A 19,962-nucleotide genomic window follows, 5' to 3' on the forward strand; every position below is an offset into this window, starting at 1 on the left:
CCCATGCTCTGTGGAATTGTTTTCAGCAAGTGAAGGTCCTTGTCTTCTTTTTTTTTTTAATTTATTTAATTAATTTATTTATTTTGCGGCACACGGGCCTCTCACTGTTGTGGCCTTAAGCCACACAGCTTATCGTGTATCAGTTATACCTCGAAGAAGCTGCTAGAGAGAGAGAAGCTGATGGCCAGAATAACCGAGAGCCAGGAAAGAACGTTGAGGAGAAAGACCAGTGGAGAGAGGCCTGGGGCCAGGGGCGAGGTGAGTCCTCATCCTCATGCTTCGGGGCTGGCCTGCCTCGCTAGGGACCCGCCCGGGCTCAGCAGTCTGGAGAGGAACTCACCTGGGAGAAACATCCAGGGTCCAGTTCAACTCGGGCCCAAAGGATTCTTTCCAGAAGCAGCAGCTGGCTGGCTCCCAGGAACACGTGCTTTCCGTGTGGAGGGAACCCACAGCCTCAAACTGGCTCAGAGCTAGACCTCGCTCATCAGGGTAACCAGCGACCAGGGGACCTGGTTTTCTAAGCCAGAGCCAGGCAGCTTTCTGCATGCAGAGTGAGGCATTGCTCACCAGCACAGCTGCCCCTGCACCTACCTCGGGCACTGGGCACTGTGTCGGGGAGGGGAGGCATGGGGGGTAACCTGGGTTGGGGACCTTCTTGAGATTGTCGTGTGCTGACCACAGGGTAGGCAGGGCTGCCTCCTGTCACGTTCACCCTAGAGGTCATCCTGGGTGCTCAGTGGCTCGTGGTGGCCGTGTCCTACATGACCCCTGATGACTTGACGTGTATAAAGGGCAGACCTGACAGCACCCCTCCCAGCTGGATTTAACCAGCTCCACAAGCTGACTTTCATTACCAGCATCACCTCTGTCAACGAAGCAGCAACAGCAATTTCCTCCAGAGATGGAAAAGCCTGTGGCAAAGCTACATTCCTTTTCAGCGGCTCTGAGATGACATTTCTCATACAGACGGAGAGGAGAGAAGCAGTGGCGTGGCCCTTCGTGGGAGGCTGACTGGAAAGGTGACATCGTAAGCATTTACACAGGCTTCCTGGAGACTCTGGCTTTGTATTTTAAAAGCTAAGGTATAGTTTATGTAGGGTAAAATTCACCCTCAGTGTATAGTTCTGTGCGCTTTGATGAATGCGTGCAGTAGTGTAACCACCACCCTAATTAAGATCTCGAACACTCCATCACTCCCAGAATTCCCCCACGCCCCTTTGTAGTTAACCCCTCCACACCCCCAGTCCCTGGCCACCACTGGTCTGTTTTCTGCCCCTAAAATTTCGCCTTTGCAAGAATCTCACAAAAATATCATGATAATGGAAAAAACATACATTGTGTGGATTTTTTTTTTTTTTTTTTTTGCGGTACGCGGGCCTCTCACTGCTGTGGCCTCGCCCGTTGCGGAGCACAGGCTCCGGACGCGCAGGCTCAGCGGCCACGGCTCACGGGCCCAGCCGCTCCGCGGCATGTGGGATCCTCCCGGACCGGGGCACAAACCCGTGTCCCCTGCAACGGCAGGCGGACTCTCAACCACTGCGCCACCAGGGAAACCCCATTATGTGGATTTTTGGGCCTGGCTTCTTTCATTCAGCATAATGTTTTTGAGGTTCATCAATGTTGCGGCATGTATATCAGCAGTTCCTTTCTTTTCACTGCAGAGTAATATTTCACTGTACGGATGAAGCATAGTTTATCCGTTCCCAGTGCAAGGACATTTAGGTTGTTTCCAGCTTTGGGCAATTTTTAATAAGTCTACTGTAGACATTCAAATAAAGTTTGTTATGTGAACATAGGTTTTTATTTCTGTTAGGAGTGGGATTGTTGGGTCATATGGTAAGGTATGTGTTTCATCTTATAAGAAGCTGGAAAACTTCTGAAGTTTTCCAAAGTGGTTGTCCATTTTACATTCCCATCAGCAGTGTATGAACCTTCTTGTTGCTTCACATAATCACCAGCACCTGGTGTGGTTAGTTTAGTTTAGTTTTAGCTCTTCAAATAGGTGGTGGTATCTCAGTGTGGTTTTAATTTGCATTTCTCTAAGGACAAGTGACACTGAGCATCTTTTCATGCGCTTGTTTGCCATCCACCTAGCTTTTCAGGGGCTCATTCAGATGTCTTGCTCTAGCTTCATTCTTAGTAGCTGAGCTTGAGGCTGTCTGCACAATAGGGTTCTTGTACCTGCCGACACAAGCTGTTTTAGAAACTCAAAGTGAAACAGTGCGCCTGAGAAATTGGTGGGGAGGGGGGAGCAGATCAGAAAGATCAGTGTCATAGCGTTTAGTTATAATGTAGAAAGGCAGAGGGAACTTGTTCTCAGTGACTCTACCAGTCGGAGGAGGACAGGAAGGGAGAAGGGGCCCCGGTTCGGTTACAGGAGCAAAGGTACTGTCAGCCTGTGGGAGACAAGAAACATTCTGCTATTCTGGAAGGCCCTCGGAGAGATGCTGCTTCCCTGAGCCTTTCTGGAGGAGAGGAAGGAGGCAGAGTGATAAAGCGCGTGGTCGGGAGTTATAAACACACAGCACAGAACTGCAAAAAATGCGCCTAGAAAACGACTGTGCCTCATGGCTTCTTGTCAAGGTTCCTGAAGAATCTTTCTGAGAGCTCTCTCCCCCTTTGCACGTACAAGGTGATGGTGTTGCTTCTCTGCTGGAGCAGAGGCATTCCCAGGACCACTGTGTATTTACCTCTTAACTTAGGCTGCTCAAGAAACATACTCAGCGCTGTTTGGGCAGAGGGCTCAGGGTGTGAGGGGCCGCCAGCTGGGCCGTTTCCCTGCTGTCCTGCTCGGCCCTCCTTTCTGGGGCCTCAGTCTGCACAGACCCTCTGAGTGCTGGGAGGTGGGGAAGGAATAAGCTGTGGATAGCCCCCGACATCGCTGAGGGTGGACTGAAACGTAGATTTAATTCACTGGAGGCAGGCAGGCTAGGCCGGGAACAGACGCCTTCCGTGCACATCTGTTCCCAAAGATCACCCCGGAGAGGAAGCAAGTCTGGGGTACTTTTGTTCAGCAACAGGGCCAGGAGAGAAGGCAGAAGGAATCGTTCAGCCAGCGCCCAGTGGAAATGCAGCGACAGGGCACCTCGTTCTTGGCCACCAGGTACCCAGGTGCAAAGAGGTGCCTGGATCCCTAACCCGCAGGCAGGGCCTGTGAGTCATTCTGTGTTTTGTATACCCCTTGCCCACATCACCTGTTTAGTGGTGACAAGACAGATAAGGTGCAGGGTGAGTGTGGAGAATGCCAGAGGCTGGCTCTCCCAGATAGAATACTTGAGATGCTTGCGTGACTTTTGCTCTCCCTGAGAGTTCGTTAGAAAACAGTCATTGTTTAAGTAACCAGCCCCCAGGCTGGGCCCAGCAGGCCTGATGGGTCACTCCTTTGTTTTCCTTAGGAGGGTTGTCCCAACGCAGCACTGAGGGGTTTGGGACCTGGACCAGAGGATGTTTTCACTCTCATGATCCTATTCCGAAGATTTATAGATTTCTTTTTAACTTGCAGGCTTAGAGATGTCCTAGTTTCAAATATTTGTCTTTGTGCAGTGAATGATTCCCTGTCCCCTCACTCCTCACTTGCTGATCCTGTCCTTTCCAGAAGCTCACATGAAAGAAGACACATTCCTTCCCTTTCCGGCTCCAGAGACATTAGAGGTCAAAGGTGATTGTGTCCTTAAGGATCCACTCCCTTTAACTGGGTGGGTGGATTGACCCAGGGCATCGGGTGTGACAGAGTGAGTACTCCCCAACCCAGGGCATCACCTGTGGTCCCTGTTTCACTGGAGAAAGACCTTCACTGGAAGAGGCCTGGACCCGAGGCTTGTTCCTCAAGTGGCTTCACACTGCAGAATCTTCCTTCTTCAAACCTGCACAGCTTTGGTCCCCATTGTACGGGGGTCTCAAACAGAGTCACTTGGGCAGAGAAATGCCAGAGAATTTACTACTTTACAGAGGGCTTCAAACATCAGCTATTAATTGTTTAGGCACTGCTGCAACATGCAAGTTTTGTTCATTGAGTCCTATAAGTATTTATTATGGTGTATTTGCTGTTGATATTAATCATTTAGATTTACAAGTTGGTAAGTATAAATAATTAATAAATTCTTAGGCATACCCTCCAGAGCCCTGGAATCCTGAAGAAATCATTATTACACACGTTCTCTTCTTAGATGCCTTTGAGTAGCACTCTCACTGCACGTACAAAAGGGGAGTCCAAGGGGAGACTTAGTAGCTGCCTTCTGTCTCATTGAATGGGACATGGGTGGGAGGCTGGGTTTTTTCCTTTCTGCTCCCAAAGAACTATTATTTCCTGGTATAGAGAATAACATAGAGCTAAGTATTTAATTAGGAGAATAAACACCCGGAACACATAAAGAACTTAGTGCGGGGAGAGAAGAGGGAAATTTTAAGGATGGACAAAGAGGACTTTCTTACACAAAATAATATATACCCATGGAAGAGAAATTATAAAATTCAGAAGAGCAAATTGGAGAAAGTTAAAAAGTCACCCATCATCCCCTTATTCTGAGTTAATCACTGTTAATGTTTGGATGTTCGCTCTGAGTGTATATGTTGGAATGTGAGTATGTGCATTTGCATATTCACATGTGTGTGTTTACATACAATTTTTTTTTTTACAAAAACAGCATTCTGTGCATGTTTGATAACTTGCTTTTGAAAAAATCAAATATATCATGACAATCTTCATGTCCATATGTACTAAATAAAACATCATCGTATGGATGTACCACAATATCCCAACTAATTCCCTCCTAGGCATGTCTTTTGTATCAAACTAATCAGCCAACTAACAAATCCTAAATGATTCTGGCTCCAAGGTCCAGAAAAGAACTTTATGAACTAAAAAGAAATTAAGTATAATGCCATAGGCTGGGGAAAATAACTAATCGTGTAGAGTAGGGGAAAGAACCATTGGCTGAGGACCTAAAAAACTTAGGCTGAGTGTAATGGAAATCAGGTAATGGATCCAAAATAATTAAATCTATGATGTCAAAGAAAAATATAGTTTCGAAGCTGAAAATTCTAATTCTTTTCTTAGGCAAGTTGCATAGCTTTTCAGAGCCTCACTTTCTTAATCTATAAAATGGGAATAATTGTTTCTATATCAAAGAGTAACTGCAAACGTAAAGTAAGTTATTATAAAAGACCTGAAGAGTGCTTGTCACAGAATAGAATAGGTGTAAATTAAAAAAAAAAAATTTTTTTTAATTTAAAAATAAATTAAAAATAATAAAAAAAAAAAGAATAGGTGCCCAAAATGTCTTAGTTTCTTGCTCCACTTCTACCCTTTGGGTTGTATTCTTCTGAGACACTGTTTGAGAAGGAGAGCTGGACCCCTACACTGTGAGCAGACATATGTGCTATTTTGCTCTGATGACATAGGGGCCAGCTGTAAAGGCAGTCAGAAGGTAATGGTTTCCATGGAGACAATTTCTGAAGTTAAACACAGCTTCTATGGGTCTAAGTCCTTACTGACATTTTTTTCTATCACTAATCTAGTTGGCCAGCAGGAACTTAGAAATGCAAATTCTCAGACTTACTGAATCAGAAACTTGGAGGCGGGGTGGGGGGGGGGTACTCAGAGACCTGTGCTTTAACAAGCCCTTCTGGAGATTCTGATGTGTGTTAAAGGCTGAGGACTACTAGTGTGGCAAGAGACCTGGAAACCAAGAACCACTAGGTCTAGAATATACTCTACCTCCCCAATTCACTATAGGACCTCGGGCAAGCCACTTCATTTCTTTAAACCTCCATTTTCTCATCTGGAAAATGGGAAAGTAATATCTCCTTGTGACCTCAAATGATTCTTTCATAGAAAGAATGAGTTTAGGAAGGTGAAAGATATTTTTTAAATGTATTATATAAATGGAAGGCATACTTATTATTCCCTGTCCTTAGGCAGGGTGATGTATAAAGCATCCCTACTTGATGAAAAATGATTCTGTTTTCATTGACCTTTAAAAGAAGAATCTGTGACCTCCATGGAAAATCTCATTGAGTTCTCTAACAACCCTCACATAATTTTCTCTTGTGTAAACTAAATTCCTTGTGTGAGCTCTTTCAGCATCTCAGAGATGTTCTGAGGATGATATCAACCAATGGGAATGAAAGGCGTGGGGCAAAGTAAAAGCCCTTACACAGGAGAGGAACATTTGTTATTTGTTCTCCTTTTTTGGTCCTTAGTGAAGATGGAGAACAGCAGGTCAGCCTGTGGGGCAAACCCTTCATCTACATGAAGGGTGCTATTAAGTTGCACCTCACTTTCTTTCTTTTCAGGCTGAAGAGCTCTGCTTTTTCACCTCTGTTCGCAGGCTTCATTGTGCTCCCTTTAGCCATCCCTGTTTCTCTTCTCTGAGCCCTTTCCATGTGCTATAGCAACTGCCTCTTGTGAAAGTGTCATACAGTCCCCTTGAGTTCTGGAGCCTAGGATGTACACAGAGCCTTGGTCACCATCAGAGGGGATGCCAGGAGCATGACCTCATGGCTCTAACCACCTCCCTCACAGACAAAGCACAATCCCGATGCCTCAGAACAAAACCATGGCTCTGGCAAAGCTCAAATGCTCTCCACTTAAACTTACCGAGTCATTCATGTTTTCATCTTCATGTCCCTTGGTGCGCCATCTTTCATTTGCGCTGAATGATCTTTTCTACTCTCTCGACATCTTTGATTTCTCTAATAGAAAAATAAATTTAACATATTTATATATGCATAGAAACTTAGAATATATACGCATAAAAAGATTGGGAGGAGAAACGCTAAAATCTCAAAAGTCGTTTACTTTGGGGAATGAGATTACAAGCGATTTCATTTGTTTTCTTCTTGCTTCTCTGGATATTTAAATTTTTCTATGATTGACACATCAATTGCTTAATTTTTTGAAAAAGTAAAAAATAAAATTGGAAAAATAACTCCCTGCATGGGTACAGGGCAACAAAGAAGACAGAAGATGCTTGTGTTAAGGAAGGTGCCCCACCTTCACTGCCCCACCTGAGTTTCCATTCCAGAAGGATACAAAGCCGTAGGGTGACCAACTGACCTGGTTTGTCTAATACTGTCCCAGTTTTAGCACTGAAACAAACAAGCCAGGACAGCTGGTCACTTACCTCCCAGTCCTCTTTTCTGCTGAACTGCTGCTTGCTGGCCCTTGTGGGGCATTCCTCTCATGTGTCTTGCTTTGCCACTGCTGGGAGGTTCAGCAAAGATGGTCTTGAAGACGAGAAGAAGCCTCAGGAGCATCACCTGTGTGGTTGGTTCCAGGGAGACTTAGCAGTAGAGGCAGGTGTGAAGAGGCGATTGAACTGAGCTCCCTACTGGTGTGGAGGTCGGTGGGCGGGGGGTCGGGGGAGTGCAAGCGAAGACTTTGGGCCAGGATGGAAGATGAAGGTTCAGTGGAGGAGTCCGTGTGGCTTCAGGGGCCACTGATAGTGCTTTGTGGTGATGCTTCTCAAGCGGTTGAGGGCAGAGGAGGTGACCAGTCAGGGCTTCTTCCCCTGGACATGAATTGCTTGGGGACTTTTGTTAGCTGTATTTCTCCCTTTTGCTTTAAACGTGTTATATTTACCTTACCTAGAAATCTGAGTTTACAAAGGTTTCATTCTAAGTTGGTGGTTCTCAACCCTGGCTGTGCAGGAAGATCACCTGACAAGCTTCTAAAATACTCAGACCCCGACCTAGACCACATAAATCAGAATCTCTAAGAAGGGAACATAGGGAATTTATATATCTATATAATATAAAATAATTACATATAACTAAAGGAATGTATATATATTATTATATAAAATATATGAACTTATATAAAGAATTTATATATAATTGCATATAATATGTAATCATATGTAATTAATATATAATATACTAACTACATTATATATAAATTCTTTTCAATATTATATATCATATTAATTATAATAGTTTACATATATATGAATTCCTAAGGAATTTATATATAGGTATATGCATAATAATTACATATAATATATAAAGGGATTTAATATAATATAATTACATGGAACATGTAATTTAATATATATAAATAATATATAATGTATTATATTAATTATAATATAATAGGATATTATATTGTATGTAAATATATATAATAACATTTTGTAGAAATTCATATATATGTATATATAATTACATATGTACTATAATTACATACAGTATATAAATATAAAGGAATTTTTATATAATATTGTAATCAATATAATATATACTATATTAATTGTATATGATTATATATTGTATTTGATTATATTATATATGTAAATTCCTTTATATATATGAACTTACATATTATATGTTATGATAACATATATAAATTCCTTTATACATACATTACATACGTATTGTATTAATTCTTTTATACATTATATATGTTATATATTATAATTATATATATATATATATACACACACACACACACAAATTCCTTAGGCTCCCTTAGGCTCCTTCCTTAGACCCTTCTTTGATTCCTCTCTGCACTCACCCTCTTGAGAAGCATCACCACCACAAAGCACTATCCATATGTATATATATATAATCTTCTTTATTTCTTTTCTTTTTTTTTTAATCTGTGTCAGGTTTTCATTGTGGCGCGCAGGCTTCTCTCTAGTTGCAGCTCGCGGGTTTCTCTCTAGTTGTGGCATGCAGGTTTTCTCTCTCTAGTTGTGGCGCGTGGGCTCCAGGGCGCGTGGGCTCTGTAGTTTTTGCTGCATGCAGTCTCTCTTTTTGAGGCGCGTGAGCTCAGTAGTTGTGGTGTGTGGGCTTAGTTGCCCCGTTGCATGTGGGATCTTAGTTCCCTGACCAGGGATCGAACCCATGTACCCTGCATTGGAAGGCAGATTCTTTACCACTGGACCACCGGGGAAGTCCCATGTATGTATATGATCTTCTCAGGGCAGTCTGGCCATGACTGAGAATCACTGATTCAGATATTTAAGATGTATGATGAGGGGACCGTGGGGGTCAAGGTCGCTGATTGAAGGACACATAGGGGAAACGAGTCAACAGGTCCTGTCGGCAGAGTGGATAAGGGCAGACAGGCACTAAGGTGTGCAGAGGAGAAGGGATCTGTCTGTAGAGATATGAAGTTCAGGGAGATGATTCAAGAATGGACCAGAGGCCTGCACTGTGGTCCTTTAATGTTCGGGACTCCAGAAATCTTTCTCCAAGTGAACAGGAAGTGTCTTACCTTGTAGGCACTGCTGATTCAATGAAGGGTCAGTGGTGTGGGCCATGGGCCCCTAGAGTCCACTGCATTAGGCTGAAGGATCAAGCGATCCATGTCAGAGAGGGGACGAAAATGAGCCAGAAAGGAAAACTGGCTAATACACCTGCCCAAGATTGAGATAAAAGTGTTGCCACATTCTCAGCGAGAGAGCAGAGCACCAGATCAGCCTGGGGAGGGGCGCCCTTTGAGGGAGTGCTTGGATGAGTTGTTGGCCAGTGTGGTTTGCTTTTAGCTGCCACGCCCAGCCTCCGTGGGGGCCAAGCTCTGCCCATCCAAAGCAGCTGCACTGATGGGATGCTGCCTAGCTGGAGGACACTGTGTTCGCAGCAGGTGTTTAGAAAACACAAGAGACATAAAGGACTCCAGCATCGGCCTGTGCTTTCCCACACTGAGCAACCCAGCATCCAAATGGAGTTATTTGGTAGGGCAGGATGTGTAGACCTGCTAGAGAAATGAGCTGCACGCATGCTTGCTTCATCTTTTCCCAAATGTTCTTAGTCAGGTTGTTGGGGATATGAGCAGCAAACGTGAGGCCAAGGGAGCCACGGAGAGCAGGAAGCCTCTCTGACCCTCAGCTCTCAGCCCGGAGGCTCTCAGCCAGTGTTTCAAAGCTATGGGTGTACAATAGAATCACCCAAGGATTTCTTAAGAATACTGATGACAGGTCCCCACCCCTAGGGATTCCAAGCTAGTTGGTTTGAGGTGGAATCTGAGATATAACATCATTTAAATATTCTCCAGGTGATTCTAAAGGGTAGTGGGGGAGAACCTCTGATTTGGCTGGGCAACCAAATGGGTGGTCGGTCCGGAAGGGATGGTAAAGGGCGGCTGTGCTAAAGGGAATCAGAGGACCGTGAACCCTGGAATTGGTCCCGGTGCTGGTGTTTATTTTGCCCTTTTGCCTATTGATCTTTTCGGTTTTATAATTCTTAATGTTGGAAAATGTCTATTTCCCTTTTGGATCCTCAGATTTTGGCTGCATCAGAATCACCAGGAGAACGTGTGAAAACAGATGCTGGGTGCTACCCCCAGAGTTTCTGATTCAGTAACCCTGGGGTGGGTTCCAATCATCTGCACCCCTAACAAGTTCCCAGGTAACGCTGCTGCTGCCTGTTCAAGAACCTACTTTGAGAACTGCTGGTCTTAACCTGTTTTACCATATCATCCTTTCAGTCTTTTAGTTTTCTGGATTTACTGTTTCAGTTAGATCTTAATTTTCCTCAGCTTTTATTTTCCTCTTCTCATTAAACTATGCTGTATTTAATCTTTTTTCTTAATTTATATTTTATCTAGATTTTCCTTACTACCTTTAATTTATCCTCTATTTTATTCTATCAGTATTTTTAACTTGCCTTTTTGACCCACGTGACAGACGCTCTCGCCCACTCAAGAGTCATTTTATACCGCCTACCTCCTGTTTACTAGACCCCTATTAGGTTGAGGGATTGGATAGTCATATACTTCCTGAGCCCCTCTAAAGTCTTTTTTTCAGCTTTATTGAGGTGTAATTGACAAATAAAATTGTAAGATACTTAACGTGTATATTGTGATGATTTGATATATGTATACATTATGAAAGGATTCCCATCTAGTTAATTAACACATCCGTCATGTTATATATTTATCTTGTGTGTGTGTGTGTGTGTGTGTGTGTGTGTGAGAGAGAGAGAGAGAGAGAGAGAGAGAGAGAGAAGGAGAGGGAGGGAGGGAAAAAGAAAGAACATTTTGCTTGGCAAATTTCAATTATTGTAATACAGTATAATCAGGTAGGACTCTTGATTAGGCTAAACCAATAAAGGTAATTCCATTTCCCCTGCCAGTGACTGGTATAAAAAAATGGCAATAAATGTGAAGGGAAGTCAGCTGGTAGGTCTCTGGGAAAATTTCCCTTGGAACAGGACTCAGGAACATTCTCTGTGCCAGTCTTCAGACTGTTATGTGAGGTTTGATACTTGGAGGAGGAATAGCCATCTGACATCTATGAGGGAACAAGCCTCAGGACCAAAGTCAACACCTTGAAGATGGCAGAGCACAAAGATGGGAGGAACCCACGTCCTTCCTTGATGATGTCCTTGGGCCACTGAACCAACAAGCTCTGGAGGTGCCTTGTCTCCAGACTTCTGGTTATGTGAGAGTCTCTTTGTTTAAGCTATTTAAGTTAGGTCTTCTGTTTGCTGAGGTCAAAAGCATCCTAAATGTTATATGTTATTTTAGCCATCTTAAAATTACTATATTTTTATTTGTCTGCAGATATTTGTGTGTATATCTCAAAAATTCCTTGAGATCAGGAATGATGATTTTTTTTTTGTATTTTTAGAAAATACTTCATATTTTTAGAGTAGTTTTAGGTTCACAGCAAAATTAAGAAGGTACAGAGATTTCCCATATACTCCCTGCCCCACACATGTATGACACACCCAACCCCTGTTAAAAGATCTCCCATCAGAGAGGTACATTTGTTACAGTTGAGGAGCACACATCGACACATCATTATCACCCAAAGACCATAGTTTACATTAGGGTTCACTCTTGATGCTGTACATTTTATGGGTTTAGACAAATGTAAATTACATAAGTCCACAATGATAGTATCATACAGAGTAGTTTCACTGACTTAAAACTCCTCTTTGGGGCTTCCCTGGTGGCGCAGTGGTTGAGAGTCCGCCTGCCGATGCAGGGGACACGGGTTCGGGCCCCGGTCCGGGAAGATCCCACATGCCGCGGAGCGGCTGGGCCCGTGAGCCATGGCTGCTGAGCCTGCGCATCCGGAGCCTGTGCTCCGCAACGAGAGAGGCCACAACAGTGAGAGGCCTGCGTACCGCAGAAAAAACCAATACAAACAAACAAAAAAAACAAAAACTCCTCTCTGCTCTACCTATTCATCCCCCCCAACCCAAACCTTGGCAACTACCAGTCTTTTTACTGTCGCCATAGTTTTGCCTTTTCCAGAATGGCATATAGTTAGAATCACAAAGTATGTATACCTTTGCAGGTTGGCTTCCTTTACTTAGTAATATGCATTTAAGATTCTTCCATGTCTTTTCATGGCTTGAGAGCTCATTTCTTTTTAGTGCTGAATAATATTCCATTGTCTGGATGGACCACAGTTTATCCATTCACCAACTGAAGGACATCTTGGTTGCTTTCAAGTTTTGGCAATGATGAATAAAGCTGCTAGAAACATCCATGTGCAGGTTGTTTTGTGGACATAAAATTTTCAACTCTTCTGGGTAAATACCAAGAAGCATGATCGCTGAATCATGTGGCAAGAATTTGTTTCATTTTGTGAGAAACTGGCAAACTGTCTTCCAAAGTGGCTAGACCATTTTGCTTTCCCACCAGCAATAAATGAAAATTCCAGTTGTTCCACATCCTTGTCAGTATTTGGTGTTGTCAGTGTTCTGGATTTGGACCATTCTAATAGGTGTGTAGTGGTGTCTCTTTGTTTTAATTTGCATTTCCCTGATGACACATGTGGAGCATCGTTCCATATGCATATTTGCCATCTGTATATCTTCTTTGGTAAGGTGTCTGTTAAGGTCTTTGGTCCTTTTTAATTGTTTGTTTTCTTATTGTTGAGTTTCGTGAGTTCTTTGTATATTTTGGATAACAGTCCTTTATCAGATATGTCTTTTGCAAGTATTTTCTCCCAGTCTGGGTCTTGTCTGCCAATTCTTTTCATATTGTCTTTCAGAATCATGACATTTTATGTGGAGTTGTTCTAAGGTCTTGAATACAATGTTGTTGGAGAGAACAAATGAATTATTTATTTCCATAAACATTAAGACTCACTTTGTGTAAAGCTTATGCTAATCACCATGAACTCTAGAATGAAAATAAGCATGGAGCACTTTTGATTGTTCAAAACAAAACCAAGGCATGTGATCCCCTTAAAGAGAAAGGCGGTTTATTATAAGGATGCCTGTGGATGGACCACTCACAGCTCCTCCATCCTCTCCTTGCCTCCAGCTTCTCTGACCCGCGTGGTCTCCTGCATAGGCCTCTCTTTCTCTGCTTGTGAATTCTGCCTTCTCCTTTCACTACCTACTGGCCAAAGGGCCACAAATCATTTAGTCTTCATTTCAGAGGGGCAAAGTTTGATTAGCTTGTGATCACCTTTACAGGGCAAAAGCCCTCAGGCCCACTACCTTATGGGTCACTGGACAGCGTTGGATCAAGGGCCCCCTAGAGTGACAATGACAGTGACAACCTCAAGACAATAAAATATCTTCCCTGAAACTGTAAGAGGAAGTTAGGAGTGAAAGGCACCACGCCTTGCATGTTTAAAAGGATGACTTAGAAAACAACTCTAGAACTAGAATCTTCAGTCACTGCTGTGATACCCTCACGGTACTAACTGTGCCTCCGTGTCCTGGAGAGCTGTGAATGAGTGACACACACTGATTCCCCCACCGCAGGTTTAAAGAACAAAGTAAAATTGAATCAAAGTCTCTCTTTTAGAATCAGCAATGATTTTTAACCTGTTTTGGGGAAAAGAAATGAAAATTGAATTATCAGGGCTGAAACAAAAATGTGCTCTATAGGAACAATTAATCCACAATGTCATAATTTCTGAAAGACTAAGAATATTTAGAAATGTTAAATTAACTAGTTAAAAATAAAAACAATTCATGAGGCAATGTTGTAGTTTTTTTAAGGGCAAATACTTTTGTACATGAAATTATACTCCCAGAGAGGTTATCACATTGGCATAAACCTCACCAAGAAGAAAAAGAGTTACCTGGAGGATAGATTAGGTTTATGTACTTACTTAAATGGAAGATTTTAATTTTTTAAAAAACAAATTTGTTTATTTATTTATTGATGGCTGCTGGGTCTTCACTGCAGTGCGCAGGCTTCTCATTGCTGTGGCTTTTCTTATTGCAGAGCACGGGCTCTAGGCGCACGGGCTCCAGTAGTTGTGGCATGCAGGCTCAGTAGTTGTGGCACACGGGCTTAGTTGCTCCGCGGCATGTGGGATCTTCCCAGACCAGGGCTCGAACTCATGTCCCCTGCACTGGCAGGCGGATTCTTAACCACTGGACACCAGGGAAGTCCCAAGATTTAATTTTTAAACAGGAAAACACAAGTGTGATTTCAGAATTATTCTTTGAATAAAATGATAACTTATCTTTATTAATTTGAAAAAAACTCTAGAAAGAAATAGTGGGTGATGCATTTTCTGCCATCTACTTATCTGCATTTTCTAATGTTTCTACAGTGAGAATGTATCACCTGAGAAATATATAAATGTTGTATTAACATATGAATTGGAAGCAATTAAAAGGCAAAGACAGCAATTTATTTGGTGTAGTAGCCAGCATAGTGCCATAAGTAAGTAAATAAGGGCTCTCTTTTCTAATGCCTTTGAGTATGATGATCTCCATTCCACAGTTAACACGTGTAAATGACACTACATACCCTGGGAACACACTGGAGCCTATTTTGGTGCATTTGAATTTAGAATTGGAGTAATAAACCCATTTGGGTTAGTTCAGATGACGGTTAGTCATGTGAGTATTTGTGCTATGACTTCACTTACTATGTACTTAAAAAGGCACCCAGACGGACAGCTGTGCAAGATGCTATTTTCATCTGCCTCCAATCTCTCAGAAAGTGGCTTCATCCAAATTGCAGCAAAGCACCCAGTCCTCAATGAAAACCCACCAACAACAAATGCAATGATATCAAAAGCAACCTGTTTTGTAATATGGGCAGGAACGATAAATGTTCTTTAAAAGACAATGTTCTTCATGGAGCAGGCTTACTAAATACCAGTCAAGTCGTGTCACCACTGCCCTTAACAACGTCCAGGGTTCCTTGTCACCGACAGAATCCAATTCCATTCCTCACTCCGTCTCCAGCCCTCGTCCTAGCTTCCTCTCTAACCTTATTGCCCACCACGTCTCTTGATACAACCCACTTTCTGACCATGTGAGATTGCGCTTCCCTGAGCTAGCCGAGCACTTTCAGATCTCTGTATATCAAAAATTCCTTTTGCGGGTGTACAACAAACGTGACTAAGAGCCACTACTAAGGAGAAAACTCTGTAGCTGTTTCACTGACACTTGAATAATTTTCCATCAGTTTCTTCTGACCACTACACCCTGGAACTGGGACATTCCTACTTTGTGCTTCAATGGCAGCCCCTTTCCTGGAGTATAGCACATGTTCACTCAACCATTTGGTTCCAAGAGGACTTCGGTGTGTCATGTGGGTTCCACGAGAAAGTTGGACGAGTATGGAGCCCAGGCCCAGTACCTGGATTCCAAGCCCTGTGACCTTGGGTCGGTCCCAGACTTTCCGTTCCTCAGCTGCCTCAGGGAAATAAGGATGCCTGCCCTGCTTCCCTCGGGGTTTGAGATGAGGAGTAAATGGGTGTGAAAACACCCTGTAAGCTGTAAAGCACACCCAGGGTGAGGTGTTCACGTCTCAATCTCAATGTTCACTTTAGTCTAGTACAGGGGTTCTCAGCCTCAGTGCTATTGACATCTTGGGTGGCTGGACAGTCCCTTTGGTGGTGGTGCTGGCCTGTGTGTTACAGGATGTCTCCTTACTAGATGCCAGTAGCATCACCAAAAATGTTTCTGGACATTTCCAAATGTCCCTAGGGAGAAAGTGCCCCTGGTGAGAACCCCTGGTATAGTATGAATTTTTAGAGTTGTGTTCTTTTGTTTTCTTTTGTTTTTGTTTTTGTTTTTACCATACCACATGGCATGTGGAACGTCCCTGACCAGGGATTGAACCCATGCCCCCGGCATAGGAAGCATGGAATCTTAACCACTGGACCACCAGGGAAGTCCTTAGAGTTGTATTCTGGTCACCCTTCCATGTCTCCCCCTAAACTGTTCCCTCTAGCCCCATTCGCAGTCTTTTCTCATCATCAGATAAACAAGGCTTTTAAAAATTCCATGTCCGACGCCTTCTCTCACTCTCTGCCAACCTTTTATAAAGATGTTTTTGCAGTTATCCATGTGCAGACTTAGTAGCTTCTCTGGATTCTGTCCACAGAATCTCCCAGAAGAAAACTGCATTTTTTGGACACTGAACTCAAAAACACTTCCTCTTTTCTAACTCATCCTTCCATCTTCATTTACTAGACAATTCTACTTTTGACACACAATTTCTCTTAAAAATCCAAGTTTTTTCCAACCTACCTGCAGGCCTAAAAGTCATTCCATCATTGTGGGTCTCTTTTTCTCCTCACACATCTGTTTTGCTCTGTTTGTTAATGTTAAGAAGGTAATACATGTATTACATTGTTTCCAATAGTACCAAAGTGTATTAAAGGAGATCTGTCCCCTTGATTTCCCCTCCCCCTCCTCCTGCCCCCTCCTGCCTGGATTTCACTGTCCCTCTCCAGAGATAACTGTTAATTCCTGGTGGATCTTATCCTCCAGTTTTCTATCCAGATGCAAACATATTTTTTTCTCACTGCTTTTTCAACATGCTAATGTTTGTATACGATGACGATGAGTTTTCTCTCATTCTGTGTCTGGCCAGAATAATTCTCCATCCCTAAAGATGGTCAAAGAGGAGGTTTTACTAGTGCTCTGCAGGTATCGACAATAGAGTCCACTCCTGCCAAAGCCCCACGGGAGCAGCCACATGCACCGGAACCACTGGGTAGCCCAACAAGGCCTGGCGAACCCCTTCAGGTATTCACACCCTAACCCACACATGAAGACCTCCATTCCATTCTTTTTGATTCTTTTTTTTTTTTTTAAAGAAGCAACACGTTTTGCAAAGGAGCCTGAAGAGAGAGGACAGACAGGTTTATGCAATGGCAAAAAATAGCTACACCAGAGGAGGAGAATTAGGCAGGGTGTTATTGGGGCTCATTCCAGGGACTGTGCTCCTTTGAAAAGGCTCTCGGATTAAATTCCTGGCTGGGAGATGTTTCTGATTCAGTAACTCATGACTGTTTACAAATGCAGGTGCCCAAAGGCAAAGAAGAGAGTTTTAAAAATCCCATTTGAATAAGGGCCATTTTTAGATTCTTCCTCTAATTCCTCTGTTCATTCAACATGTATGCAGTAGTTTTAGGCTGTCTTGTGGGGCAGAGTTTTGAGGAGACGGAAGTCATCAAGTTGATTCAGACATGGATCCTGCTCTCCAGAAGCACATGGTCCATCAGGGCAGAAAGAGATTGTCTAAATTATATAATCCAGGGCCTCCCTGGTGGCACAGTGGTTGAGAGTCCGCCTGCCGATGCAGGGGACACGGGTTCGTGCCCTGGTCCGGGAAGGTCCCACATGCCACGGAGCGGCTAGGCCCATGAGCCATGGCCGCTAAGCCTGTGTGTCCGGAGCCTGTGCTCCGCAACGGGAGAGGCCACAACAGTGAGAGGCCCGCGTACTGCAAAAAATAAAAAACCAAAAAATTATATAATCCAAATATAATGTGATAAAGGTCACGAGTACAGCTAACATGCTGCGGATGCTATCAGTATACTTCCTCTCCAATAAATACTGCCATGAACAGTGTTTCCAGCACAATTGTCCAGGGACCCAGAGATCCAGGAAGGCCATGGGTGATAGCTCAGCGCGACTCAGCCATGTATATTGCACAGCACGACTCAGCCATGTACATTTGCTGGCTCTGGACTGAACACTGGCCCCCACAGGTGGCCAGCAGGAAGATGACAGTGGCGAGTTAAGTGTAAACAGCTCTATCTCCACAAGCCTTATCTTTACTGTTTACAGGATGATGTGACAGCCACATTTCTCAGTGCTTTCACGACTTCTCCAAAAGCAGCTCTTATTTTCCTCTCTGACATTTTCTATTCAGGTCTGCAACTTGTGAATGAAGAATCTTATGAGCTATATTAGTCAGCTATGGCTGCACTGATGCTATGTGAAAACAAGCCTAAATCTCTCCATAGCTCACAACCATAAACATTTATGTTCGTGGATCTGTCAGTCAGTTGAGATCTGGCTGATCCGGGCTGAGCTGGACCGGATTCCACATTGCTGATCCTGCTGAGGTCTGTTTTGCATTACGGGGCTCAGGATCTCAGATCACAGAAATGCAAGATCCCGGGAACACGAGACGGTGAGCCAGACTGTGTGATGGCTCTCAAAGAATTTAGCCCACACTGTCTCTTCCACCCGTATTTTTTTGGTCAGAGCAAGTCATACGTGGCCTGGGTCAAGATCGAGAAGGCGGGGCAGTAAATGTTGCCTACATGAGTGGGAGAAACTGCCGAGTTACAGGGCATGGATGAAATTCCTGTCATTCCTATCTAATCAGCTATAAGGGATTGCCATTCTCCTCGAGAGAAAACCTCACAATGAGATCTAGAAGTAAGTGACCTCTTTCCATGTAGTGCAGTTGTTGCGGACCCGTGGGTGCTGAGACACCAGTGCCAGTGCCCCTGCGTGGTTGTAGCTGAAATGATCATCACTGTAGAGACTTGAAGACGTTTGTCCCCGCCTTCAGATAAGCTTTGCGCCTGCTGCTTCACAAACAGTGAAGGAAACACATCATCTTCCTTTTCGGTGTTACTTGCCTGTTTATTTCCTTCCTCCTGCCCCAGATCCACAATTGTCATGCTGCTCCAACCCCCACGTTAATAGCTGCTCCATTTCAACTTCATCTTACTCAGCTGTCTGGCAATTCTGGAGGTCCTCCGCCCTCCTCTCTCATTCAGTCCAGGGCTGCAACGTTGCTGTAAATACCTGCCTACATTTCTGGAGCTCACTGATGAAGGACAGGCTTGAGAATGGGCTGGGTTGTTTGTTGCAGGTCCTGTCTTTAGAAGTTGAGGTCTACTTCTCCACTAAGAACTTTTATTTATTTATTTATTTATTTATTTTTATTTGGAGATGGGACCTTTTGGGAGGTAATTAGGTTATAAGGGTGGAGTTTGTTTTTTTTTTTTTTTTTTGCAGTACGCGGGCCTCTCACTGTTGTGGCCTCTCCCCTTGCGGAGCACAGGCTCCGGACGCGCAGGCTCAGTGGCCATGGCTCACGGGCCCAGCCGCTCCGCGGCATGTGGGATCTTCCCGGACCGGGGCACGAACCTGTGTCTCCTGAATTGGCAAGCAGACTCTCAACCACTGCGCCACCAGGGAAGCCCTCCACTAAGAACTTTTAAATGAGCATGCTCTCAAAAGAACCTCATAGACTCATAGAATATGGGCTTTAGCAATCATCTAGTCAACCCCACTTTTCACAGACAAAGCAAATGAGGCCAGAGAATCTAGTTCATGAAAGAACTAAGACTGGGGCCTTGAACTTGGGATTCTCAGTCCAGTGGAGCCAGTGTCCCACCACATCCATCCTTCCTCCAGGGGAGTTAGTTTCACTGTTATTGAAATTATCATGAACATGGTGGCAGGATACTAGATGAAATTAAAAAAATATGTGGACCGGGGGGGGGGGGCTCTGGACTCCATTTACACACCTGCCTAAGGACCCCATAACTAGCAAATTAGGCTACTATTTGGTCTAGGAAAAGGAGAACTCAGCTAAAATGCAAAGATAAAGAGTCAATCACTTGTGATCTTCTAAAGGCCTAAGGAAGGAGACAGCCCTCCCTACCAGCTCTGGCATTCCCAAGGCAATCTCAGAGAAAGCTGGAGGATGGAGGGAGAGAGATGACGGGTTGTATCTGTGACTGTATTCAGTTTACCACGACCAGAACTGAAATTTGAAATTGATGCTATAATAGAAAAATAGAGCAAATTACCATTTTTCCATAC

Source organism: Globicephala melas, chromosome 5 (assembly GCF_963455315.2).
Source record: "Globicephala melas chromosome 5, mGloMel1.2, whole genome shotgun sequence".
NCBI lineage: Eukaryota > Metazoa > Chordata > Mammalia > Artiodactyla > Delphinidae > Globicephala > Globicephala melas.